Here is a 24,733-nt window from a genome sequence, read left to right as displayed (position 1 = left end):
CCCTTAATCCTCATAGTAACCATAGGAGGTAGGTATGTTTACTATGCCATTCTCACAGGTGAAGAAACTGGACTACTAAAAATTTTAGTAGCTTGGTCAAAGTCATACAGCCTGTAAGAGATGGAGGCAGGTTCCAAATTAGTCAGTACTCCAGAGTTCATGATCTTCTAAAGTTCTTTAAAATATGTTAGAATTTAAAGGGAAACTGATGAGCTGGATTTCAAGCATCAATGAACAGGATATTTATCCAAAAGAATAAATGAAGAAATTAATCAGCCCTTCAGATTTAAGGGAGAGGGATTATCGGAAAGAAAAGAATTACATATTTAATAGCTATGTTATAGTAATACTACACTACTTTTAAAATATATAGCACTTACAAAATTTTCAGAGAATATCTCAGTTCTGCCCAGAGAGTATCAAATTATTTTATAATCGCCCCTTTCCTTTTGAAGATTAAGAGAATATTATTTTGCTTATGAGCATCGTTGGCATACAACAGATGATTTCCATTTTCCTTCCTTAACTGTCAAATAATGCCACCTCTCATTAATATATTTTCCAGAAAACACAAGGACTTAGATGATAGATAAATCAGAGGTTATTATTTTTTTAAGTATGCATATCTAAGCATCTTTTTTTCCTATTCTAAACCCACTAAAAAAATTCCTAAATCTGGAATACTGTGGTTGAAAGAACATCTTGATACTTCTAGCTTTCTAAGCATCAATATTAGTCAATAGATTAACGCCCTTAATTATTAATTTATACCTTGTTACCCGTTAAATGTTTAGTAACCACTGAAACATTTGTCACCTCTTTTGATTATTTATAATTTTTAAAAAATAATTCCAAACTGATGCTTCACCCAGTCTTCTAACTTGTTAGCTGGAAGTTAGGCTGCCACAGATCTGTGGCGGAAGAGGAGAAGAGGGGTGGGCAGTTGGAGAAGTAGAGGAGAGCCGTATTTCTTTCCAAAAGTGTTTATAATCACTGCAGCCTGCAATTAGATCACATTTTAGTTGATGTCAGAATACGTTGGTTTAATCCACTGGCTGTCTTCAAGTCTAATGACATCCATGTTTCTAGAAATGATGAAATTATATATGTAGACTCATTCTTTTAAAAATTATTTTGCTTATAGTTATGCCATGCTTATCAAGGTCATTCTTCATGAGCCTAGCAAAGTTACTTTTCATATACATTTAAAGAGGCATGATTACAACATGGAAGGGAAATTCTGATGCAACTTTAAAAAAAATTAGAGAACTTTTCATTTTATTCTTTTACACATTTCATATGTAATCTAGACTACCACAGTAGCTTTTATTGTTTTCTGCTTATATTATAAAATTATCTTGTCTAGCTTACATGATTTTAGAATCTGCATCTCACTGGAAAAGGTATTGGTAGTATGTGTCTTTGCAAAACGTTGTTACGGATGGGATTTCCACCCATAGAAATTAGATAAGTCTCTCCTATTCCTAAGGAGAACCTCATGAATAGTTTTGTAAAAGAAAGCCACGAGTTTATCATGTTTTCGATACTCTAAAACCCCTTTTAATATGCCTATTTGTCCCTTGCAAATAAGGAGAACAGTGCCTCGTCTTCCATGTGAGCAGTTTTTAGCAATTAACCAATCCCTAGCAATTGTGAAATCACAGAACGGAGTCAGTGTTCTCCAGTTCTGAACTTGAAGTTCCTGATAATTGAACCGTGGTTGCCAAAAAAGAAGAGGGTTCTGAAACCTATCACCACTTACCAGAAGTTCTTATAAGCAAAGAGAAATCATACTTTTTTCTTTTTGCATACAAAAAAACAGCGGCTAATTAATCTTTGTTGCCAGGTGAATTGGCTGTATTCAGAGGAAATAGGCAACTTGTAGAAAGAAAGTTTAACATGTATTTTAGAATTCTATCATGATACAATTTAGCAACTGATGTTGATGAGCAGATACTGTGGTTTATAACAGGAGAACCACTGTTAGCTTGTAATATTTCTACTGAGGCAAAGGAAATCAAATCATTTCTTAAGTGTGGAAAGTACATTATATCTCTTCAACAAGGCAATGTGTATGGGGCTGATGGAGTTCCGCTCTAGATAGCACTATGGCCACTGCTAAGAACTATACAGCCTCTTGTCTATTCATAGGGAGATAGACATAGGGTGAAGGGAAAAAAAAAAAAAATTAGGTGGTAAAGGAGCTAGGATCAGGAATCTGAATGTGCAATCATGAGAGATAACCTCCTGTAAAAACCAGAGAATGCAAGGGGCAAAGGAAGCATGGTGTTCATTTAGGATCCAGTCTGATCTTACCAGACTGGTACAGCTGGAGGAAGCATTCAGTAAAAGTTTGTTGAATGGATAAATGAATGTAAACACCCAAAACTACAAGATCACTAGCCCATAAGCTCAGAGAGTAGGGAAAATTAGACTTATTAGGAAACTGCCTTGGTAGCCAGTTACTTAGAAATGTCAATATGACGTCTGCTAAATAACATTTATTAACAACCATGTTTGTTTGCATTTTTCTCATAGTCAATGAATTGTTATGAAATCTCAAAATAACTTGTTCTCTACTCGCTTACATTATATTAATCTAGTTTGAATTTAATGACTGCCCTGTGTAAGAGACTCTGGGATGTTATGTCAGAGAAACTTTGTACTCTAAGTGCAGATGGTTTTACAGAAGTGCAGAGAGTTTAATATAAAGGAAGTATAACTTTTATTTTAACACTTCCCTTAATAATGACCACATTTTTGAAGCATTGTTTTTGTTTTGCTTTGTTTTTTGCCTGAAAGAGCCCAGTGACCTTCAAGTCCCTTTCCTGGTTAAGGCTTAAAGCTATCCTTTTCATATATTTGAATATTATTGCTGTCCATGTTCACGCTGCCACCTTTCTGCACACCTGGACAAGCACTGTATCCCATCAGCTTAGCTTTACCCTGCTCAGGAAAGTTTAATCCCATCCACGTAATTGGATAATTTATTGTGCACTCAGTTTCAGATTAGTCATTGGTTAATTCAGCAAAAATTAATTGAGCTTCCACTATATGCCAGGCATAGTGCGAGACGCTGGGGTGAGCAAGTCATTTATAAATGTTTTAAGTAAGGTTAGTCCTATTGTCAATTCCTAAGGAATCCTAACTTGTTCCCTATGCTCATCATTGTCCATTTCCCTTTAACTTGCTGTAAGCCTATTTTCTTTCCTTGTGATAGTACACAAAAACCATCTCTATGCCAGTTTTCTCACTTTCATTCTTCTACAGTGTATATGTAAAGCAGCTGCTTGGTGGCTCGCAGATGCAAATTTACCACAGTAGCCATAGACCTAGTCTACTACTATGCGTATATATGTGTACGTATGTGTGTGTGTGTGTGTGTGTGTGAGAGAGAGAGAGAGAGAGAAGGATAAGTAAGAGACCTATGAGAACTAAGATCCAGTTCAAGTTGTGCTTCAAGAATTGTACGCAAAAATATCGCCATTGGTGTTGAGGCTGACCTTCGGTTAGTTTTGTTGTGATGATTGATGCATAGTGACATGTTGACACAGTACTACTTTTGTTTCTAAACTCCAGTATTGGTTTATCATCTTCTCCTTCTTGAGTTGGCATATTTACAGGCTCTTAGTTCCTTGGTTTTCAACATTAATCCTAATGTTTTGTCTAAAGTATAGTGCAGGTTTCCTTGTATTTAAATTCACTATGCTTGAAGGGAAGTCACCATAAGTAATGATTTTGCTCTACTCCTTGGCAGCACAACCACAAACTAGACAGTGGTTCAAAATCTCAGGGTTTGCAAGGGGCTATGAGAGACCATATGCAGCCTCAGGGAACTGCTAAAATGCTCAGATTAATTGTCTAGATATGAGTTCACAAGTCTCATGAACATTTACTTTAGAGTTAGAAGAAACTCTAAACTCACTAAATCACTGTTAAATGTCAGGGTAAACCACTTGGTTTTACTGGAGGAAAATGGAATCCATTTAAGAACCAAAATCCTAATATCTAAGATGAAGTTAATGTAGAATAGCACATGCAGGGGGAGCGGCCATGAAGCCTATGGCAGCAATTTTGGCCTCTGTAGACTTTGTACCAGGCAGCTGCTCTTTCCTTCTCCAGATTCACATTATAGACAAATTTTTGTTTATTCACATGAGTAGACAAACTCATGAAATGGTCTCAATCAGCAAATGGCTTTGGAAGCCAGGTAGAGTGAACCAGTCTTTGGTTTATAAATGTGCTGTGATGCTAATGGAACAGCTGCATTAACAATCAACTTTAATAAGGAAACAGGGGTTTGAGGATAAGAAGCTGAAATGGGTAAAGAAGAACAACAAAGCAAATGACATGCCTGAAAAGTAAACTTTACCATTTGAAGGAATATTATGCAAAATCCACTTGAAAATAATGAATGAGAGGGCCAACTTGATATGTTTAAAGAGAGTTGGTTGAGATGAGGCCTCAGTTTGGCTTTGACAAGGCTATTGTTAATGTGGGGAGAGTGGGGTTCACATCCCCCAAAATCACATCTTTCAATCTTTATTTATGCTAAGAAAAGATAGCAAGAAAGTACATTGTTCTTTCCTCATTACCAGACCTTTTTTCTTTCTTTGCTTTTTTTGTCCCCGGACTATAAATCAGTTAACTAGGCAGGGTCATTTTCAAGAGCTTTCGTAATGCCAAGAGACACCAAATGGTGAGGTAGATCAAAGGGACAAAGAATTATAGAGGCATTGATCCATTTTCCTTAAGACGCTGAGTACAATGTGAACAGACTACTTAGCTCCAGGCTGCAAACCAAGTATTTTGCAGCAGACCCAGTCGGGATTTCTTAGGAAGTTCTCCCTGTTGCTTTTCATAGTTTAGATAATCCACATGAACAACCCTGATTAAATCAGTTGCCCCCAGGCTATGGGCAAAAGCATAAATGGTTTTTCAGGAGAGAATGGTCCAAAAGCCTGCCTCTTTCTCTCTCTCTCTTCCCTCTTCTCTCTATCTATATACGTCCTCATTTTTTTAGTTACTCACTTACATTTTTTATCCTGAAATTCTGTCTATCCAATGTACTGGTAAGTAGAGAGTATTACTGAAAAGATGCCATTCTTCTCTTCATTTCATGATTCAGGTTTTGATTTTGAATTACATTACCTGTCTTCTTGTGCTGATTATGAACAGTTTTTTGAAAGGCTGTTATCTAGGGGGTGGTTATCCAATAATATTATGGAAGGTCAGAAGGCATTTGTTTCTCAAGTCTGATTCTTTTTAAACCAGGCAATTACTCTATGGTTTAATAATCCTTACCTCAAAGTTCACTTGAAAGAAAGCTCATAAGATTTAAGGGGAAAAAAAAAAAAATCCCTAAAAATAAAAGTTGGGCTAGTCTAGGCCAGGGTGGGAAATTCCATTGTGGCTAGAAGCCCATGGCAGGTAGAGTGGAATTTAATGAAGGAAACTGCTGTGTTTTTGTGTCTTTCTGTATGTTTTTCCTTTAAAACCAAGAGCTGGGCAGGCATCCCATTCGACCTGACGTGACCCAAGCAAATTGCTTCTTATATAAAAACAACTGCAGACTTTGAGAATGTGAAAGTGCACTGTATCCTTCTCCAACTGAGGGAAACGAAAGCCTGAGAAACAGGACGGCCTTGTCAATACTCGTTGAGCAGAACTATCACTCAAACCTGATAAAGGGAGATTAGGACAAGCTTCCTTATGCCAGAGGGATTCATTATAAGTAAGACTTCTTTATTTATTTTTTATTCTCTTAAACAAGCACAAGTGGTAGATGGAAAATGCATTTTTTAAAGACAGATTTTATGTAGGAAATGGTAGTATGCACAATTTTTTAAAGTCTTTTCATAGAACTCACATTTTTAATTTAAAAGAACAAATATTAAATTTAAAAAAGACAATGAGAAGCATTTTCCTTTTCTGCCACAGTCTCAGACAAGGGAAGGAGAAGAGATTCAGGGTGTGTCCACTGATATTGCATTCAGATGTGTTGTCTTGGCTTGTGTACTGACAGATTTATTTAAAAAACAAAGTTTTAAAAATGCATTGTGTGCTAGTGAAGTCACTTCATAAATCTTTTCCTTTATGAATTATTTTGATCACAAGGCTTGTTGTTTGAATCACTGAAGGACTATTCTCCCTAAAAGAAAAATGCCTTCATTTCCAAACTGTCAGTTCAAAAGCCAGCAACTTCCCCTGAACAGCATGCAGGGATCCAGAGGGGCAGAGAAAAAGGGACCACATGAGTCCTGACTCTAATATGAAGCATAATTCAGTTTAGATTTGTCGTGGTTCACAGAAGAGACATGTTTTGAAAATTTGGACCCAGAGTCCGTACTTTTCTAGTAAATGACTTAGTTTGAAATACTGATTCTGCTTTAGGAAAAAAACAAACAAATAAGGGAACACAGCCTTTGATGCAGCTGGTCCGTCAGAGGGCGGAAAGTTAGAATTAGAATGCTCTTCAAGCTGTGGCTGAATAATGAAGGGTAGGGCTTCCTAGCTGGGCAGTGACCACAGTCCCCTGGGAGAACAGAGGACAAATATTACCTAATGTGTACAAAGACTTTCAAAGTTAAGTTGATTACAAGCTGAGGGAAGAAGGTTGGATGAGGCAGCAAGGACTGAATTCCACCAGAAGGACCTGATAGGTGCCACAGGGCTCCACTCGGCCCTCAGTTCTCAGGGTTTAAGGGATGGGTACCAATAGGAAGCCAGTTAGGTTCTTGAAATGAATATCCTGCATAAAATTATTACAGAGAAGAAAGAAAAGTAGAATAACATATTGGAATATATACATACATAGAGATTGGTAAATTGGATGAAGTTTACACTGTAGGTCACTGTGTGATGGGTAAGACTCTCCCTAACCAAGGTGTAATTTGTAGCTAAGGACCTTGTCTTGTTCTTAATTTGTTTTCCTCACAGCACCTGGAATGTTGTTGAGACATAAAAATAAATAATTAACAATTGGTCTGTTATATCAATTTTCCATGGTAATTGGTGAGATGGGGTAGTAGGTTAAAAACTCCAGATTAAACACTGGAGGCTGTCTGGAAGAGATGAATTTGAGACTGATTTCTAAAGGACAAAAGGGGTGGACAGAACTGGAGAGGCTGTTTCAGGTTCACTGATTCCAGAGGTATTTTTTGACCACTCCCTGCTTCAATCTGAGAGCTCCATTTTTCTGCTGCTCCATAAAATGAGCAAGAATTGTATGGGAAGGATGGAGAGCAAGTTTACATGACAGAAGAAGCAAGTTGCTAATGTAGGAGATGGGAAGAATATTAATAGGAAATGCATATTGTTAGAACAAGTGATGAGTACTGTGAATGAGTTGATCTCAATTCTAAGTCGGCAATATGAGAAAATGGTTGAAATTTAACTCTGGAGCCTGACTACCTGGGCCACTTTATAAATTCATCTATATAAAATACGTAGTAAATGTTTGTCTTAGAATGAGACTTTATAAATGGTGAGGATGAAGTTACCCATTTTCCCTGCACAACTGTACCACATGTTCAGATTCTCTGTCATAATCAGAAATATGTCACATCACTAATCTCCCAAGCATTCTCATTAAGGTGCCTTTCTTTCTTTGTAACTGTATTTCATTTCACTCATATAGAGTAACCTGTTGAATTTAATTATACAAATATTTCCTGGCCATGTTTAGTAAATGGAATACATACCATTTTCCAAGGCACTGTGAATTACGTTCTTAAAAGACGAAAACAAAATGTCTTTTCTCATAAGGAAAAAGCAGCCTATTGAGAAAGGAAAACTTGCTGACACTTTGATTATAATGCAATTTTCCAAATCAATTTCTAAATACTATCTACCATAAAACAACACTTTTGATAGCTCTGATTTTGGTAATGGAGGAGTAGCTTGTACTATTTCAGGACAAAGATATCCATAGATAACAATTCTAAACTCTGGTTGCAATTTAAATAAACAAAAACAAAAAAAAACCGAACTGCAATTGAAAACTGATAAACAATTATTTGAAGGCACTGGAAAGTGACCAAAAGCAGACAGAATCTGGAGTGAAACGTACTGGGTGAAATCCACATTTATGATAGCTTTTTCCCTCAAGGAACTTCCCAGTCTGTGTGGTATGGGACAGTTAGAATTGAAGCAGCAAACCACAATCTTATTGGATTGAGGTGTCAGAGGATGGAGCTCAGAGTTGGCAGAGTGGCTGAAATTAAGGGAACAAATTTTGGAAAGGATGGAGCCACAGATGGGGGGCACCCATAAATCCGTATATAAACTCTCCTAATGTCTTGGCTGATTTGTGGACTATGCAGGTAGAGGGGAGTCTATAAGGACTTGGAGAAAAGGAACAACTAGAAGGCTGGAAGAGCTGAGAAAATATATCTGATGAAGGGAAGACAAAGTTAGGAGTATGAGTTTAACTAAGTTGTAAGGGTTTGGTAAATGTCTAAAGCTTTGCTTAAAACACAGAAGGGCCACACTTTAGAAATATAGATGGTGAATCAGGACTAAGAAATTAATTTGAGAAAAAGGGGCAAAACAATAACATTAAAAGGCCCTAACAAAGCGCAAAACTAAGCCACCACAATGTCAAGGCAGTCAACCAGTAACTTAATTGCCTACTAGAATTAAAAACCATTCTTTAGAGGAAGATAACAGAACTAAGGGTCTTATATCATATATAAGATACAAATACAATTAAATAATGACTGGGCATGGAAACAGGAAAATGTGACTGCTAACCTAAAATACAAAACAATCAATAAAAACAAATCCCTAGGTAATGTACATGTTTTAATTAGCATACAAGGACTTTAAAGCAAAAGTTATAAATATATTCAGGACTTAAAGAAAAATATGGTCATAAGAGGAAGAAACATGAGAAAATAAGCAGAGAAATGGAAATTATTTTTTAAAAAGCCAAAAAGTTAAGGTACAATATCTGAAACAAATAAACAAAAAATAATTGGAGAGGCTTGACATCATATTGATGGCAGAAGAAAGTGTCAGTAAACCTGAATACAGATTAATAAAAATTATTAGTATAAAGAAGAGAGAGAAAAAGGACTGAAAAAATGTGCAGAGTGTCAGTAATCTGTAGAACAACATCAAACAGTCTAATATTCTTGGAGTATCTCAGGAGAAGAGAAAATCAATGGAATTATTAAGAAGAACCAAAGGGTTAAAGTACAATAGCTGAAATAAAAATAATTCTTGGCAGCAGATTGGAGATGGAAGAAGAGAAAATGGGACAAAAATGATATTTGAAGAAATGATAGCAGAAAATGTTCAAAATTAAGTGAAAAAGCAAAATTATACAAGGAAAACCACATGTAGGCATTGTTTTCAAACTTCTATAAGCCAAAGATAAAAAGAAAAATCTTGAAAGCAGCCAAAGGTATTTGGGGAATAGATTGCCTATAGAGGAACAATTAAGTAAATGTCAGCTGACACCTCATCGTAAATGATGGAAGCTAGAAACAATGATTAGAAAGAAAAACTGTCAACCCAGAATTCTACTTACAGTAATCATAACTTCCAAAGGTGAAAAACTAAAGAATTTTCATATAAACAAAATTTGTTGTCAGCAGAACTCATACAAGAAATGTGAAAGAAAGTTCTTTAGGCTGAAAAGACATCAGATGTCCTTAGTTTTAAAAAAAGAATGAAAAACACTAAAAGTTGTAAATACATGTAAAATAATATGTTTTTTATTCTGCTAATTTAAAAAAATTCTGCTTGCTTAATGCATAAATTATAACTTTATCATGGATCTATAATATTTATAAATTTAAAAATATATAAAAATACTACAAAGGATGGAGTGGTGGTAAATAGAATTATACTCCTGTAAGACTCACACGTTAACATGAAGTGGTACAATATTAAGTCTAAGTAGACAGTGATAAATTAAAGAAGCATATTGTAATCCCAAGAACAACTGCTAAAAACCAATACAAAATAAGTACAGCTAAAAAGCCAATAATGGATTTAAAATGGAATAATAAATTACCTACTAAACCATTAAAAACAGAAAGGAGAGCAGAGGAATAAAAAAGCAAAAAAAAATAGAAAGCAAATAATGAGATGGTAAATCTAAACTCAACCATAGCAATAATTCCATTCATTGTAAATGGTCTAAACACTACAATTAAAAGACAAAGACTGTCAGACTGGATTAAAAAGTAAGACTTGGCTATATACTGTCTATAAAGAAAGCACTTTAAATATCAAGTTATGGTTATCTTGAGAGTAAAAGAATAGGGAGATATATACAAATATACATACAGTATGAGTTAGCATAAGAAAGCTGGATTGGCATGAACCTGCGTCCCCTGCATCGGCAGGCAGACTCTCAACCACTGTGCCACCAGGGAAGCCCCTATATAGTATTTTAAATCAAGTTATACTGAAAATGCAATATATTGAAATTTATCATACAGGTTAAAGACGGTCTTGGCAGAAATCTAGGGGTTTCATTCTTAATCAGAAGAAAGAAGAAAGGTTTAAAATCAATGACATAGGTTTTCACTTTAATGAAGTAGAAAAAATATGATCATATAAAACACTAAAATAGTGGGAAAAAGGAAATAAATAATAAATGCAAAAATCCAAGAAACAGAAAACAAACAATAAAGATACACAGAGGGAAAACTTGATTGTTTAAAAAGATAAATGAATTTGATAAGCCTCTAGAAATAATGATTAAGAAGAAAAGATACAAATTACCAATATCAGTAATGAAAGGGGATATCATTACTTATCACACAGATATTAAAAGGATAACAAGAGGGCTTCCCTGGTGGCGCAGTGGTTGAGAGTCCTCCTGCCGATGCAGGGGACACGGGTTCGTGCCCCGGTCCAGGAAGATCCCGCATGCCACGGAGCAGCTAGGCCCGTGAGCCATGGCCACTGAGCCTGCACGTCCAGAGCCTGTGCTCTGCAATGGGAGAGGCCACAACAGTGAGAGGCCCATGTACCGCAAAAAAATTAAATAAATAAATAAATAAATAAAATAAAAGGATAACAAGAGAATATTATGAGCACTTCATGCCAATAATTTCAACAACTTTGATAAAACAGATAATTTCTTTAACATACATGTTGCCAAAACTGATACAGGAAACAGGAAATCTGAATAACCCTATATTTACTAAAGAAATTGAATTTGTTATCAAAAACTTTCCTAAAAAGACAGCCCCAGGCCTAAATAGTTTCCCTGAAGAATTCTATAAAACATTGTAGGAGGAAATAATATTAATCCAAACAAATTCTTTCAGAAAATATAGAAGAAAACACTTCCTAACTTGTTTTATGAGGCCAGCATAACCGTAATTAGCAAAAGCTGAAAAAGATAAGAAAATTACAAGGCAGTATCCCTCATGGGTCTGGGCACAGTAATTTTTTTTTTAAATATTAGCAAATACAACTACACTTCAATTTAAAAAAAAAGAAAAAATTAATAAAAACGATGCAGCAATATATAAAATCAGTAATACCTCACAACCAACTAAAGGTTATCTCAGGAATGCAAGTTTAGTTTAACATTTGAAAATAAATCAATGTAAATTCACAATATTACTAGAATAGAAAAGAAAAATATGATCTCAATAGATTCAGAAAAAGCATTTTAAATAATTTAATAGGCATTCTTAATAAAAACTCTCAGAAAACTTGAAGAGATAGGAACTTCCTCAATCTGATGAAGGGCTTCTTTAAAAACCTACAATTAATATCATACATAAATACGAAAGGCTGAATAAATGCTTTCTGCCTAATATCTAGTACAAGGCAAAGGTACCTATTTTTACTATTTCTGTTCAATATTATACTAAAGATCCTAGCCAGAGTAATAAAGCAAGAAAAATGAAGCTTAAAAAATCGAAAATGAGGACTTCCCTGGTGGCACAGTGGTTAAGAATCTGCCTGTCAATGCAGGGGACATGGGTTCGATCCCTGGTCCGGGAGGATCCCACATACCATGGAGCAACTAAGCCCGTGTGCCACAACTACCAAGCCTGCGCTCTAGAACCTGCAAGCCACAACTACTGAGCCTGCGTGCCACAACTACTGAAGCCCACGCACCTAGAGCCCGCGCTCCGCAACAAAAGAAGCCACCACAATGAGAAGCCCGCACACCGCAACATAGAGTAGCCCCCACTTGCTGCAACTAGAGGAAAGCTCGCACACAACAGCAAAGACCCAATGCAGCCAAAAATAAATAAATTAATTATTTAAAAAAAAAATAGAAAAGGAATAAAATAGAAAACTGTCTTTATTCACATATACCATGATTGTTTACATTAGAAAATCTTAAGGAATATGCAAAACAACTACTGGAGCTTAAAAGTGCATTTAGAAAGGTCATAGGAACTTTATGCAAAAATTGATTATATTTGTATGTAGTAGTGGCAAATAATTTGAATATGAAATTGTAAAGTTAATTTACAATAGCATTAAGATACAAAATACTTAGGAATAAATTTAACAAAAGAATATAAGGCCTCTACACTCAGAACTAAAAAAGCCTTAGAAATATCCATTGTTTGTGGGTGAATACTCGATATTTAATTAAAGTATGATTTCTCCCCAAATTGATCTATGGAGTCAACACAATTCAAGTCAAGGTCTCAACAGGGTTTTTCTTTTTTCCTAATTTTTGGAGAAATTGTCAAGCTAATTTTAAAATGCATACAGAATTTCAAATAACGTAGAAAAAGAAGAACAAAGTTGGAGCACTCACACTATCTAGTTCAAGACTTTCTATAAGTATAAATAAAAACAGATTATACTATCACCTCCCCATCAAGAAAAAAACACCTCACAAATAGGCCATTGGAACAGAATAGAGAGAGAATCTAGATATTGACTCCAAACATATGGTTGATTAATATCAACAAAGATGACAATATCATTAATTTGTGAGAAGGAAAATCTTTTCAACTAATGATGCTTGAACCAATAAGAATAAGCATACAGAAAAAGAAAATTAAACCTTGGCCTCTATCTCATACTACACACTGAAGTTACTTTGATATGTATTAAACACCTGCAAGAACTAAGATTGTAAGTGCTTCTAGAATGACACATAGGGAAAAGAAAAAACCCTCATAACCTTGAGGTAAGCAAAGATGTTTATAGGACGCAGAAAGCCCTAAACATAAAACAAAAAATTGGTTAATCAGACCTCATCCAAATTAAAAACTTCTGGTTATCAAATGACATTGTTAAGAAAATAAAAAGGCAAGCAACAGACTGGGTGAAAATATTTGCAATACATGTATCAAAAAAGGACTCATGTTCAGAGTATGTAATGAATAACTTCAAATCAATAACAAGTACACAAACGAAATTTAAAAATGGGCAACAACTTGAATAGGCACTTCACAATGGAAGATCTAAAAATGGCCAATAAACTCATTAAAAACTACTCAGCATCACTAGTCATCAGGGAAATTCAAATTAAAACCACAAGGAGATCATAGTTCACGCTTACTAGAATGACTAAAACAAAAAAGACTGACACACTCAAGTGCTGGCAGGGCTGTAGAATACTTGGTATTCTTACATTTGCTAGTGGGACTGTTCCACCTTGGAACGCTTAGTATCATATAGAGTTAAACATATACCTACCCACCCTATTGCTTGGTAATTGTGTTTCTGGGTATTTCCCAAAAAGAAATGAAAACTATATCCTCAAAAAGACTTGCACAAGAATGCTTACAGTAACTTTATTCATAATTGGTTAAAAATGGAAACACCCAAATATAGAAAATGGTATACAAAATATGGTATATTCATAGAATAGACCACTAATAAGCAAACAAAACAAATGCACTATAACACAGACAACACTGTGGATGAATTTCAGAGATATGTTGTGCAAAAGAAGCCAGAACCCAAAAGACTACATATTGTATGATTCTATTTTTATGAAGGCAAAACTATGGTGGTAAAAATCAGAATATTGGTTGTTACAAGAAATGGGAATTGACTGGAAGGGGGCACAAGGAACTTAATCTTTGTTAGGATAGTGGTTACATAGGTGTATACATTTATCAAAACTCTTTGCACTGTATACACTTTAAAATCCATGGATTTTGCTTTATGTAAGTTTTACCACAATTTTTAAAAAAGATGTATGCTTGACTCTAATCAACTCTTACCTGAAGTGCTTCATCCATTTTGCTAACAGTTTCCCCGGGCACTGTCCAAATTAACCATCAAAGCTGTGTTAAAACGTTTCTTTTTTCCTGTTGCCTTGATTCCCAGAGATGTGGTAAAACATAAATTGTCAAGATTTGGAAACCCAAGAAATGTTCAAGGTTAAGGAAAGAGGAATCTAATAACAAGCCCAGATATGGCCTTGGTTAGGCATTGCTACTTCAGGCAAGTTTTCACTGATTTTGTTCAGTTTTCTTTTGTGAATGATATTGTTTTCTAAATTTGCTTCATTTCTTGAGCAAGAGAGATATAAAGTCCTTCACATTTACTTTTTGTTTGATTACATATTGCAAAGTTAATAGCAAACTCTAAGCTTAAAAACTTCAAAGAATTTCAGGACTTTAAAATTTTTCCTTCTTCCTACTATCCAACCAATAGTTTTGTTTATTCTCTGGTTTACTCTACACTTTTAAAGAGTCATCGCCAAAGAAAAGAATAATCGAATGTTCAAAGATGACAATAAGCAAGATTTCAGCTTCTTTCCAAAAGTAGGCTTACCACTTCCCTGCATTTGACCGTAAAGCTGGTGTTTTGGCAGTATTATCACATGATCGAGAATTCTGCTTTACCTAAAACACTCTTGTTTTTAGCTTACTTAGGTGTCATCAGGTCTTGCCATATTTTACTCCTCTTCACCCACCCCCAACAAACACTGCACAAGTCTGACTGTAATACAGTTTCTTTTGTAGTGAATATTTTTTTAAAGCACCTAATACCTGAATTATGAAATACAGACAAGAGCACATTAACCTGGCTGACTTATTTCCTCTCCTGCTTTTCTTTAAACACATATCCTAGCCCAGTCTATCAACGCCAGATGGCAACTGCATTTTGATACACTGAATATTTACTAAGTCATGTGGTGTGCTTTTGAAGTATTTTTTTACCCTTTCCATCAAATGAGCTGACTCATCCCTCATTCATTTATTCCTGCTTTTAACAAGTTGCATTTTTAGAAACTTGACCTCGGCTTTATCAAAATGATAAAAGATGTTTTAAAATGATGCATCAGAAATTCTGAAGTCCTAACTACATCTTATGTCCTATGACTATCATGTATGTTGTTACATTTTTAAATGTTAGTAATGTACCAATTTCCCTCATATATTTTAATGAAACTTTATTCCAACTACATTACTTTTTAGCATAGAAGAATGTGGCGGGAGTATATTTGTACTTAGCTTTAGGATATTCAGGATATTAAAGCTTTTATGGTTGAAATCGCTTAAAATGACCATGAAAATAGCAACTGAGCAACTGATATTTATGTCCAGGTCCTAAATAAAGAGAGCTATATTTTGGGTCTAATGAAAGATTTGGCCTATTAGAAATAGGCAGTAGGCCTAATAATAGTGATAGTAATAAGAAAAAAGACTAAATGACCTCAGAATACTATGACTCTCATGTTTTCTTCTTGTTTTCTTGGTCTTCATAAGAATATGCTTTTGTGGAAGCACTCTCAGTAAACAAATGCTGGTATTCCTCAATCTAAGGATATAAAAAACAACAGAAGAAAGTGCTGACAGATAAACGTACATGGCTTTGAAAAATGTGCATGGAGGCCGGTGCATATTCTAAGAATTCTTCTTGGCCTGTTTATCTCTGAAGACTATTTTAAGTTATTATTTAAGTTTTTATGGCTACTTCTCAATGACTTTTCAGAAATAGTAGAGAATATTGGGTGTCTTAAGAATTAGTGCTTCATATAAAAGAGTGGGAGTTTTCTTTGTGAATAATTTTTTTCAAAATTATTATCGTGTTTTTTTTTTTTTCTTTTTAAAAGCAGACATTAAGGATATTTGGAAAGATTCAAAGGACCTATTCAGTTTTACCAAAAATCTGCCATGACACCCTTATCCATTATATTTTCTAGCTCTGTTGTGTAATTAAAATTGCTTCTATCTTTTGTGTGTGTGTGACATATTCTGTATAGTGCTTACTTAGTCTGGAGTAGATTCTCAAAAGTATTGATTGCCTTGTTAGTTTATGAATGCATGTAAAACTCTGAGCATAGTGCCTGATACACAGTGTGCATTCAGTTGCTCATTCTTATTCTATTAGTATTGCTCCTGTTATTATTACTGCTTTTAAAAGGACATTTCCCACTGGCCTTTAGAAGTTGTCTCATTAAGCCTATCTTTTTATAAAAGATTTGGGAAATATATAATCTACCTAGTGTAAATTTAAAGTAATTTGAGTTGTATTCTAGAAGCAAAAGAAGGAGAACATTCTAGAGGCAAAACACCACCAACAGTACTGAGTTCCTCGAGGCTTGGATTAGAATTAGTTTTTTTTAATGTATATAGAACTTGAGATCAAATCAATTTTATCCCTATGACATATGTGGACTTCTCTTCTCTATAGACTGTGTCAGTTCATTCACCTATATGATCCTGTAAAAGAGGAAGTACATTCTGATAAAGCATACCCACGTATCACAAAGCAGAGACTCGAGTCCATTGTGCACCCTTTTAGGTTTTGTAGATCTACAACATTGTTAGTGGTTTCTTTAGAAAAAAATCTGATGGAATTCCACATTCTCTTATTAAATAAGCCCAGAAGATTTTCTACTAACCCTTTCACTTTTAATAGCCCTTTTCTGTGTAATCACCATCTCAAGAGCTAGAATTTCTGGAGTCCATTCATCATTTTTATTTTATGAATTTCACTTGAATGTTTCTAACTTTGTGGAGACTCATCTAATTGAATGGTAACATTTTGTATTGGGTCAACAAGAGAGTTAGTAGTAAAAGCACTGTGGTGGCGGGACACACAAACTCACACACATGTAAGGTTTCCCATATGGTTCATATTGTATCCCCTTTCCTGAAGTAAAGTAACAATGAAAGAACAACATATCTTCTTTGGCTCCTCTGCCAGATTAAACTATGGGATAAGTAAATTATTGTATTATTGGGGGAGATAGGAAATGGATGGATATAGGTTAAATTTTTGAACTGGGAGACACTTCAAATGTAATTGGGATCATTTATTTAGTAACATATTAGTCAACTGCTTAAAGATGTATGATTTTAAAATATTAAAATATTTAATTTCTGAGGCTGCTGGTTAGCCAAAGGAGTAAGAGCTGGAGTAAATCATAACATTTGCTTTACATTTATTTTGGGAGCATTACTTTCTGTATTTGCATTGTTTGAGTTTCTTGCCTTTGTGTTGAAACTTAATGATAATTCCCTGACAGTGTTGGTGACCTTTGCCTACTATATTTATGAACTTTGCCATATACTGGAGCAAATTCTAGTCAAGCTAAAGTGTTTGGTTTTTCTAAACTCTCTCTGTACTTCAGATGGAATTTCATTCCTCTATTAAGCTGTTAGTCTAGTGGCTTATTGTATATAATTTATCAAATGTTATCTTTTAGGAGGAAGCCAGTCCTATGTAATATAACATTGTTATTGTATAGAACACAAATTAGTAAAGTATTTAATAGTACACATTTTTGAATGGCACTTTCTAAATTTAAGATATTACTATTCTATTCTATCAGTGCTTGGAAGACTGGGTATGGTGAATTTTTCCTTAATAAGAGAAGATTATCATGTCTCCTCATTTATCTTATGATACTTAGCTCGTTAGGTCTTTGAAAGTATTAACTGTGAAAATGTATATAAAATGCTTAGCAAAATGTGGTACGCAATAAGCATCCAATAAGGTTCCTATTGTTATACATAATATGTTCATAGCTATTAATGGTATTAAAATAGTAATAAGACTGTGATTAGTACAATGTATAGTATGTAATAAATAATAAGTATTAATTATGTTAACTAATAAGTTCCTTAGTAAATTTTTTAACTGCAGTGCTAAGGCAATAATAGAAGGACTATCATAACAAATTCAAAAATATGGTTAAAACAACTAGTCAAAACAAAGCACAAAATTTAGTGAATATTTACTCTTAAAGTACATCGTTTTACTCTTCTGATAGACAACGATATCAAAGTATAAGTGGAAAACATGTTCTATAATGTGGGAAATTTAAACACGTTATGCTTGTGAAAAATCTCTAAAGGATTAACCTTAAAAATAATCTAGTACTGTCTTCTGTTCCTTAGTTCTGATCTTTAGTTTTTTTTCAAGTGATGGAAATTAGAGATTAATCCTTTTTCTTCTACTCCTAGCATTTTATCAATTAGCAAAGGAAGAGATGTCAACAAAGTACCATCTGGCCAATAGTCAAATGGTTGTTACAGACAGTGAGTGCTCTCAGGACTAGACATCTTTCCTTTCTCTTCCATAAATGTCATGATTACTAGCTCCTTACTCCAAATCTGGTTTAGAGAGATACTAGAGAAGTGCTTATTACTTACTGAGAACCTGCATAGTATGTATAACAAATAGATAATCATCATCTTAGAGATGATTATGGTTTAAACAGGCTGGTTAACTTGCTCAAGGTCATGCTGATAATAAGTAGTGGAGTTGGTTTCAAATTCATGGCTGTCTGACCCAAAACCCATGCTTTCCCTAGCACATCACATGGCTTCTTTCTCTCAACCTAAGTAAATTGCCAAAAGCTTTTCCTGGAAGTTTAACCTCACTTTAGGCTTTGTGAGACCTCCCAGCTGCGATCTATGTCTTCCTATTCTTAGGTTCTTTATCTTTGAGCTAAAAGAAAGGAAAGAGCTGTAGAGGTAGAGGAAGAAAAGGAGCTTTGTAAGGTTAGGAGTGATGAGCATTCCTCTTCAGCTTCCTCTCCATGATAACTCTTACCTTTATTCCTACGAGGAAAAATGTGGAAGTCCTCCCTTCTTAAGAAGGGTAAAACTACCTTGACAAAGTTCCTTCCAATCAGTGATTAACTAGCAACTCTAGCCCAGAATTCTAAGTCTTTTCTTTTCCTTACTAAAGGTAACTCTTAAGCCTTCCCCTCTACTTAATCTGCATATTGTACTGAGGTTATTTATCTTCCAACATTTTGCAGTTTCCCTTAGGAATACCCTTAGCAACTGATTTCCATACAAACTGTCTGGGAAAGTTTAAGGGGATCATATCCCTTGTAAGTAAACAAAATAGAGAGTTTGAATGGAAATTTAATAGAAAATATATTGGCATGATTATAGGAGGCTGAATGAAACTTTTTTCTTTATATTTGCAGTATAAAAGTCAACTAACTATCAGTTATAGCAATAGACTGGAAGAAAGAGATTATTCTATTTTTTGACTTACTGTTCAGTATAGCTTGTTTTCACCACATTCTATCAATTCACCCTCCAAAGCAAATCTTAAAACTGGTCTCTCTTTCCCATTACCATTGCCTTGTGCTTTGACTATTGCAAATGTTCCTAGTGGAGTTTTCATTAGGAAGAAGTAGTTTTCATTAGAAGAAAGTAGACTCTTCCTTTTCCGAATACAATCTCTAGTGCAAGGGAGAAAAGATATGCCTTTCACTCTCTTTAAACTACGGTTTCCACTGGTTTTTTCATCTCCACGTAAATGTTTTCCTAACTTCTTCCATCCACTGCAATCCTGCTGAGAGAGGGCATCAAGGCAAGGGTTGGCTTGGGTAGCCTCCTTTTTGGTCCACAGACTCCTGTTGTTCTCCCACTTAGCTGCTTTTCATATAGTCCTTTTTTGTGTAGAGATTTTTTGAAAACTGAGAAATTTCAGAAAAATTTGTTCCTAAAATATTTATGCCCTATTTTTATAAAAGGCCTTAGGAAAATGACTAAGGATAAAAAGGTGACTCTATTCTATCAGTACTTATGATCACCTTCAGTAATTCTGCTAATCTTCTGCATTCTTTTCTGACCATGCTCTGGATTCTATACCATAGTTGAGGGCTCTATTTCATCAATTTGTTTTTCTCTATTCTTCAATCCTACATAATTTGTTTAGTGAAGAACTAAGAATGAAATATCTCCTGCTTTATAGTCTTCATACACCTTCTTTGTGATTGTGTCAAGTCAGAGAAAGTGGTTGTGTCTATTTTATAAAGCCAAGTGGCTAGATAAATCCTAATTTAATGAATAAAATTAATTTGGCTACTCCATAACAAATGTCTACTTGTGTTAGAAGTCTGTTTAGCTTATATTAAATCTCTATGACTCAGTAACCCTCCTTGAGGCACTGGGTGGGGGTGCGGGAGGGAGTGAATGTGGGGGAACTAATAATAATACTAAAATAAAATAACTTTGAATTTCAGCAATACTATCCATTGTAAACTGATGCTGGCCCGAAAGATATCAAGAAACAGCTGGCTGAAACAAATATAGTTAAAACATTTCTGGAATTAACAAATGAGGCCAGCTTCTGGATAACGCTAGCAAGACAAAGGAATATAGTCTTTGATTGGGAAGAGGGTAAGAGGTGAGGTTGAGAGATCCTCACCATTTGGCTACACAATTAATTAGATTTGTCAGTAATGCTGTAGACTGTAGTTATAAAGGTTTGAGGTGGTTATTAATTAATCATATATAAGAATTCTTTGATAATATATATGTGTTTTAGAACAGTTGGTAGTAAAGAAAATTTCTGTACATAATTTTTATTTACTTAAAAATGTATTATGTGAATTCTTAAAGGTAAGACTAGATGATCTTTGGTATTCGCTCACCAATATAGTCTCCTACAATGGGTCCTTTAGAACATTAACATTTACTTTTACTATATTTTCATGTATCTTTGATCTTTGTAATAATCACTTCAACAAACACCTGTGGGGCCCATAGTTCGTATGTCTGTGTATAATAAACTGTATTATATTTACAATAAGTGTGTACGGTTTAAAAAAATATGCTATTGCTTATCCATTATCCATAGGGAAAGAATTTTTTTAATTTCTATATTAATTTTCTGTTTATTTTTTTCATTTCTAGAGCTAGTTAATTTATTTAGATTATATCCTAAATATACTTTATCCTGCCTACCCACAACTACATAATTCCATAATATAAGGGCTTATTAGTCCCATTTTTCTGTCTTACTTACCACCTTGGCAACATCAATAGTTAGACACAAAATGAATGAACTGCAGTGATATGCAACATGGATAAATGCTAACAGTATAATATTAAGTGAAAATAATTAAATCTCAAAACATTATGTAGAGCATAATAGCATTTTATAAAGTTAAAAGCAATCAGAATATATACACATTGCATACATAATATATATACATATATGCATACATATACACAAACATAAATTTAAGAATACCTATAGATGTGATAAACTACATGAAAAGGAAAACAAAGAAATGATAAACTTAAAAATCAGGATAATGGTTATCTTGGGTGGAAGAGGCAAGAGTGTAAGTTGGGGAAAACTATATCAATAGATGTAGGTTATTATAAAGCTCCTAACTCTTCTTTCAGGCACTTAAAACATTTACTTTTTTTTCATTAAAAAATAACTATGTGAATAAAAGTAGGCCAGGTATGGCCCAATAATGAGTATGCATCATGTACCAAGGATTATGATTTGTCCAATTCCATATACCTGAGGTACAAAAAAAAAAAAAAGCCACAATCATTGTTAGTTATCTATTGCTAAAAAAAAAAAAAAAATTACCTCAAAAACTTAGTGACTTAAAACAAAACAAAACATGCATTATCTTTCAGGAATCTCTTATGACCAGGAATTCAGGAGCAGGTTAGCGGGGTGGTTCTGGTTTCAGATCTTTCCTCTTTCATGATGCTGCAGTAAAGATGTCAGCAGGGGTTGCAGTCATCTGAAAGCTTGACTGGGGCTAGAAGATCCACTTCCAAGGTGGCTCACTTACAGGATTCAGAAGTCAGTGTTGACTGTTTGTCTCAGTTTCTTGCCAAATGAACCATTCCACAGGGCTCCTTAAGTGTCTTCACAACGTAGGGGCTGGCTTCCCCACAGTGCATGATCAAAGAGAGTAAGGAGAAACAGCAATGGCTTTTCTAACCTCACATTGAGAGTCATACAAATCACTTTTGCCACATTGTTTTGGTCACACAGGTCAACCCTCATAGGGGTTGTAGGTAGGACTTTACAAGGGTGTGGATACCAGGAGGTAGGGATCATAGGGGGTCATCTTAGAAACCAGTACCACACAAACCAATCTGGCTTACCTTGAACAACTAGCTTTTTTATATACTACAACTATTTAATTCCAAACATTTCTCCCTATTCTATTCTTGGTGGCATTAGAGAATTTGTTTTTCTCTCTAGAGTTGGAGAAGAAAGAAATAATTTTCTGCTTTTGATACAATAATACTAGCATTCTAATTTCAGCCTTTAGATTTAATTTCTTAATAAACAATGTATTAGCTTCCTTCTGCATGTGCTTTCAACTGTGTTGAACTGTATTATTTTTTTTCTTTTCTAATTCTAGAATTTCTAACCTTCTAGGCTTCATCCTTCCTAAATACACTTAAAATTATTAATCATTTTGTTACTTTCATGGATTTTTTCCCAAGGCTGTAGATTTGTTAATTTGCTTATTTTAATGTTTTTCTATTTTTCCACTTCAAAATATTTGTCCAAGTGGCTTTTTGTGCATTCAACAAGTATTTATAGAGACTCTTTCATATGCCAAAACAGTAGAGTATCTCTGTCAAGCAGAATTAGGAAGGTATGGGAATAAATACACGTAGGGGAAAAAGGAGGAGTATTATAAGGAAAGGTAAGGGCAAAATATAAAGTAAGAAATCAAACTCAAAAGTTGGAGGGATTCTCAATTTTTCTACAATACCCTTCTATTTGAAAGACCTGCACTTCAATCATGCCAATTTAATAGTTGACTATTATACTCAAAGATCAACTAGAGAATCATACACCAAAACTCCAAGGTCAGGCTTTGTGAAGTTTTAATACCTGTGGGACTTTTCACTGTTTCTGATCAGTGACATAGCTTAAAAATGGTGGTTCACTGATCTTATGGGTCATAAAAGTGTGTAGCTAGTAAGAAATAAAAAGAAAAACTTGTCTAGTACCTTATAGGTAAATGAAAATTAGCCACACAAATAATCCCTTTTCCACTGTTGCTTCACTGCTTGTCAAAATACATTCAGGTGAATAAATCACTAAGGGATCAATTGATTGAAGAATGTGCGACATAATGTTTGCTGTCCCCCTGTGACCTGTCTGTTCCCAGCCCACATCTGCAAGAAAGAGATTTTCATTAGAGAGCTTTTTTTTTTTTTTTTTTTTGCGATACGCGGGCCTCTCACTGTTGTGGCCTCTCCCGTTGCGGAGCACAGGCTCCGGACGCGCAGGCCCAGCGGCCATGGCTCACGGGCCCAGCCGCTCCACGGCATGTGGGATCTTCCCGGACCGAGGCATGAACCCGTGTCCCTTGCATCGGCAGACAGACTCTCAACCACTGCGCCACCAGGGAGGCCCAGAGAGCTTCTTTTTTTCCTTATTAGAATTCGTTTCATTAACGCTGGAAAAAGAAAAATATATATATTTAGAACAAGAAATCATCAGCACAACAAAATAGCACATGGAACAACTAAGGAATATGTTGCATCCTCAAAAGAATACTCATGAAGGAATAAGCATGTTCCGACCATATGTTTTCATGTAATAGTTTACAAATGTATCAAACCACATAAAAACTAAAATTAGCCATTTTGGTGGGAAAGATGACCCCTTTTCTTAACAATGAAGATTTTAGCATATTTATTTTTCATATAAAAGTAGAGGTGATTAATAATGTTATAAGGGGTCATAAAATATTTTTCCCTGAATTCCTGCCTAACCAAGACTTGCAGTTTAAGTCAACTGAAGTCTAATTCAAATTTTGCAACATTTTGATATCAGATTGAATGGCACTTACTAAAACAGATATAGAAATAATATATCATCTTATATTCTTCTGAAACTGCTTACAGTATGTTCTAGGATTACATACCATAGTCTCCAAAAATGCGAATGACTAGTGAGACAATGAAAAGAACTGGGCCGCATTCACTTTTTTTTTTTTTTTTTTGGGAATTCATTTATCAGTTGAGCTTCAAACCTGGGAAGCTGAACCATGAGTCTTAGTGTCCAGGGTTGCCAACTTGGGGAGATAGTGAGACCTAGCTAGAAAGGTTTCCAGGAAAGAGTAAACTCAATTAACTTGCTATGGCTAAATATTTGAAACCTGAAATTTTCAGGCTTCCAGGTCTGTTCTGATCTCAGCCAGGCACTGGCAATCAAGAACAGTTCTCATTTTGTGGTATTCCGAGCTACTGGACAAAACTGCAAAATATCAGTATGCTCTATTGCCCACAAATGAAATCTTTACCCTATCACCTCCAGCCCCACTCCACCCATATTTCCCTTTTTTACACCCTGAGCTATTTGTTCATTCCTAGATTGCCAATATCAGTTAAGTGTTGATCAGATTCTAGAATATAAAAGTAATTAACAGTAAGGTGTGAATGAGGTTTACAGGTTCACAAGGCAGATTTGCATTTTAAAACAGGGGCTTGTTAAACACAAATGAACTTGTAATAGGTGGAATGTGTGAGAGAGATTTTTCTCTCTAAGTGATGGGGAGAAGATTTCCAGTGCT

At 34.8% G+C, this 24,733-nt stretch overlaps 1 protein-coding gene across 10 annotated transcripts in view; it reads left to right on the top strand.

Moving 5' to 3' along the window:
• Nucleotides 1-24,733, top strand: part of ZBTB20 (zinc finger and BTB domain containing 20) — an 820,737-nt gene that overhangs the window by 473,605 nt on the left and 322,399 nt on the right. The window contains exon 1 of one of the 10 annotated variants that reach the window (XM_022555847.2): nucleotides 9,696-24,733. This exon is cut by the window's right edge and continues 15,041 nt beyond it. The exons of the other annotated variants lie outside the window; for them this stretch is intronic. The gene's annotated coding sequence lies outside the window, so the exon portion shown is untranslated. Of the gene's footprint in view, nucleotides 1-9,695 lie in introns of those variants that run through there. 10 annotated transcript variants of the gene reach the window in all.

Source organism: Delphinapterus leucas, chromosome 4, assembly GCF_059928025.1.
Source record: "Delphinapterus leucas isolate spDelLeu-1000000601 "Yukka" chromosome 4, BTC_Dleu_Yukka2, whole genome shotgun sequence".
Classification (NCBI taxonomy): Eukaryota; Metazoa; Chordata; class Mammalia; order Artiodactyla; family Monodontidae; genus Delphinapterus; species Delphinapterus leucas.
This window is presented reverse-complemented; position numbering and strand designations above follow the sequence as displayed.